Below are 4519 nucleotides of genomic sequence, written 5' to 3' on the forward strand. Positions count from 1 at the left end.
CTTAAGTAAACATCTGCCTCTGTAACCCAGTTTACCTACTCCTATAATCCCACTTCCATTTACATGGCATTAAGAATCTGAAGGCATGTCTGTCCACTACTGTTACTTCCAAAATTTAAACTTCTTCTGCTCTATTTTTGGTAAGAATCTTTTTATTTAGGAAGATGAAGAGGCCAGGTACTCCAGTGATATACTGCTCTAAAAGCTGTTTTGGGGCCTGGTGATGTAATTTTGGCATATCTAGGTGAGAACTCTGCTATCGGACAAGAGATTCACAGGGCTGCCACTATACTTTCCGTGCTAGAATCACCTTAGAGTGATGACAACAGAATCAGATGGAGTTATGCAAAACTGTTAAAGCTCTTTAGATGTAGGTACCGAGTTAAGTAAATATGACACACACTGAAACAGTGGGTAATTTTACTACAGCTCAAAGACCTGTGTGACTTGACCCCAAGGATATAGTGCTTGCTCCATTAAAACCATTAGACATTTTATGTATAGAGTAGAATTTGACAAGGATGCCACTCATCTAGACTACTGCTGTACCCAAGGGTGTATCTAATTGTTAAGGAATTAAGCAGTGAATAAAATCATACCTTGCCTAATATAAGACAAAAACTTAATGTTTTCTTACTGGGAAATACCAGGAAGAACATGAAATCATTGTTAGAAGAATCAGATGAAGCCAAATTTTAATATTGTTGTTTTGAGGAATAACTTGTTCATTTGGGGTATTTTAAAACCTTTTAAAAAATAAGAAAATTAACCATACTATCTTAATGTATCTTGGGAGCAACTTGATATCTATAGCTACATGAATTAAACTTGTGATTTTGTATTTAAATAATTCTAAATTTATAAATGGCATTGAAATATTTAAGAAAACCTAATCAGTTTACTCATAAATTAATGTAATTGATTTATAAGATTTACTTTAGTGCTTGGGAAGATTTAGTTTGGTAGGAAAACAATTTAAATAATTAAAAGAAATTGAATATATTAAATTTATAAATTTATTTAAAATGTTAATTGAGTTTAGTTAATCAAGTTTCAGAATGAGGTCAAACATTAATCAAAGTCTCCTTAAAAGTGATTATTAAAATTCCCTGAAAGAACAGTAATTCAATTTCTAAAAATAGACTTAAAGTTTTAATAAAAATATTAGGTTTAGATTTTAACTGAAAAATTGAACAGTATTTTAAAATATATGTCTCCCCTTTGTGCACAAGATGCAACTTTCATCCCCTAGACAGTGTGCACTGGCCTCACTCACAACCTTGCGATAGCGATGAGCTGTTTGTTCCCGCTGATTTTAAATAAGGAGACATTGTTTTGCCTACTCAGTATTTTCAATGAGAAACTGAGCCACTAAGCAGTTTGGGATATTTTTATTTAAAAAATACAAGGGAGGTTGTATTGTCTGCTATGCCACCTACCTCTCTGGCTTTTCTCACTTTCATGGTCTGTTTTACATTTGGAATTTCTTCTCAGCCCACCTATTTGCCCTTTCACTTTGCAGCTGTATATGTAATGCTTCTTCTAACCCTGTGGAGTTAAAATTATCACTTGTTTATATCTTACAATGGGTACTTTTGCTCTCATATTACTTGTTTTGGGTCACTACATGGGTCACTTAGATGCAAATAATTTTCTGGCTGAGAATATTTTATTTTATTTTGTGAACACATTGGCAGAAATTGGAGTTAATCATACTTTTCATTTCAGGACAAATTATCATCATTGTGTTATACAAGGTCCCTTATTGATTTGATTTGTTAATTTGGTTTTCTTTTTCCATTCATTCTGTTTTATCTCTATTTCTCACTCGCTTCCCACACTAGCTATACAGTTATACACATTCTAAAGTGTCTTGCATTGATTATGTGTACTATTTAAAATACATTTTTATGTTAGGAATGCATTTTACATATTACATACACACAAAAGGATGCAGTGATATATATATATATATATATATACACATATGAGTTCCATATTGGTATATTGAACCAACCACAGATCAAAAATATTAATATAAAAAACAGTAACAATATTATATTGTGTGTATATACAGAATGTATATATATAAAATACATACAACATTTTTCTGGTCATTATTCTTTAAATTTCATAGTATACAGACCACTTATATAGGATTTACATTGTATTCGGTATTATAAAGTAATCTAGAGATAATTTAAAGCTGTGATCCATAAATTTTTGACATCTGAGATGGATTTTGTGCAAGACAGTTTTTCTATAAACCCTGGCATAAGGGTGGGAGAGATGGTTTTTAGGATGGCTTAAACTTATCACATTTATTGTAAACTTTATTTATATTATTATTACACTGCAGTGTAGAATGGAATAAATATACAAGTCAGAATCAGTGAGAGCCCTGAACTTTTTTTGTGCCATCAGATGTAGCTGTAAAATTGAAGTACATCAGCTCACTTGTCACTTTAAATCCTGATACTAGATACAATTTGATGGTCACTTGCCACTCAGTGATAGACTTTTGCAATGAGTCTGGAAGCAATTGATTTATTCTACTCTCTGTGCAGTTGAACCTCTCCACCAGTGTCAAAGACACGGGTGAAAGACTGAGTCATGCAGTAGGCTGTGCTTTTGCACCCTGTCTGGAGCGTAAGCAGAAGCGGGAGAAGGAATGTGGGGTGACTGTTACTTTTGATGCCAGGACGACTTTTACAAGAGAAGGATCATTCCGTGTCACAACTGCCACAGAACAAGCAGAAAGAGAGGAGATTATGAAACAAATGCAAGATGTCAAGAAAGAGACAGATAAGACAGCTGCTGGCACGTCGGTGGCCTCTGGCAACACCGCCCGGTCTCCGTCCTCTCCTGCTTCTCCCGCTTCGGACACCACCGCCTCTTTGGAGATGAACAACCCTCACGCCATTCCACGCAGCCACACATGAATTGAACAGCTTGCTCGCCAGGGCTCTTTTCCGAGGATTTCCTGCTCTTAGCCAGAAGATGTCACCCTTCAAACGCCAGCTGTCCCTACGCATCAACCAGCTGCCTTCCACGATGCAGAAGACTGACTTCCCCATTAAAAACGCAGGGCCGAAGGTAGAAGGAGAAGCAGAAAGCATCAGCTCCCTGTGCTCACAGATCACCAATGCCTTCAGCACACCCTCTAAGGACCCCTTCTCCTCTGCCCCAATGACCAAGCCAGTGACAGTGGTGGCACCATAGTCTCCTGCCTTCAAGCTAATGGCACTGACTCAGCCTTCCATGTGCTTGCTGCTAAGCCAGCCCATACTGCTCTAGCACCTGTAGCAATGCCTGTGCCTAAAACCAACCCTTGGGCCCATGCCCCTGATACTGCTAACAAGGAAGTTTCAGCCACATGTACGGGCACTGAAAGGGGCCCTCTTCAGAGCTCCAGGCTGGTCACAGACTCACTCCCTTGGAGGCTGACCGCTGGCTAGAAGAAGGGTCCAAGAGCATCGGGGCCCAGCAGCTGCAGGCTCCAGCTACCCCACTGCAGCCAGTCCTGCAGCCTCCTCCACCTGCTGCCATCTCCCAGCCATCACAGCTTTTCCAAGGGAGTGCATTCCTCCCCTCTCAGCCTATGCCAGTGGATGTGGTCCCACCCCTGCAGCCAGCCTTTGTCCCTGCCCAGTCCTACCCTGTGGCCAACGGGATGCCCTATGCAGCCCCCAGTGTGCCTGTAGTGGGCATCACCCCCTCCCAGATGGTATCCAATGCGTTTGGCACTGCAGGCCATTCTCAGGTCTCTCACCCCCAGCGGTCACCCAGCCTAGTCAAGCAGCAGACATTCCCTCAATACGAGACAAGCAGTGTTACTGCCAGTCACTTCTTCAAGTCTCCTGCTCAGCACCTCAACGATTCTGCAGCATTCAGTAGTGTAGCCGATGGCAGGGTGGCCTCAGGAGACAAGCACGCCGAGCTTCCTGCCAGCGCCGGCCCAGTCGATCCTTCCAAAGGGGGGCCCACCCTCTCCAGAGCTCCAGGCTGGCCGCAGACGCACTCCCTCGGAGGCTGACCGCTGGCTAGAAGTGTCCAAGAGCGTTGGGGCCCAGCAGCCCACTGGGCTGCATTAGAAAGTAAGGCCAAGCAGCGCACTAACCCCTCCCCTACCAACCCTTTCTCCAGTGACTTACAGAAGACATTTGAAATCGAACTTTAAGCAATCTAAAAAAAAAAAAGAAGGCTGGGGATATAGTTCAGTGACATAAGCACCTATCTGGCAAGTACAAGGTCCTGAGTTTGATTCCCAGTATCAAAATAAAAAAAATTTTTTTTTTTTTCAAAAATTTTGCCTTTCCAAAGCCTCAATTCTGAACAAATGAGACTTTGGATAACATTCTAGATCTGTATTTATAGCTGCTTCCTAGTACTATCATCATAGCCTCATTTCTACCTGAGATCATCAGGCATTAGATTCTCAGAAGATACTTCCAACCTAGACCCTGGAACATGCAGTTCACAGTAGGGTTCATACTCACAGTAATCTAAAGCTTCTGCT

General features: G+C 40.8%; 1 pseudogene; it reads left to right on the forward strand.

Moving 5' to 3' along the window:
- Positions 1 to 4180, forward strand: part of LOC102021782 — a 24150-nt pseudogene extending 19970 nt beyond the window's left edge.
- The last annotated feature ends 339 nt before the right edge of the window (positions 4181 to 4519 follow it).

Source organism: Chinchilla lanigera, unplaced genomic scaffold (genome assembly GCF_000276665.1).
Source record: "Chinchilla lanigera isolate Chin_1 unplaced genomic scaffold, ChiLan1.0 scaffold00024, whole genome shotgun sequence".
NCBI lineage: Eukaryota > Metazoa > Chordata > Mammalia > Rodentia > Chinchillidae > Chinchilla > Chinchilla lanigera.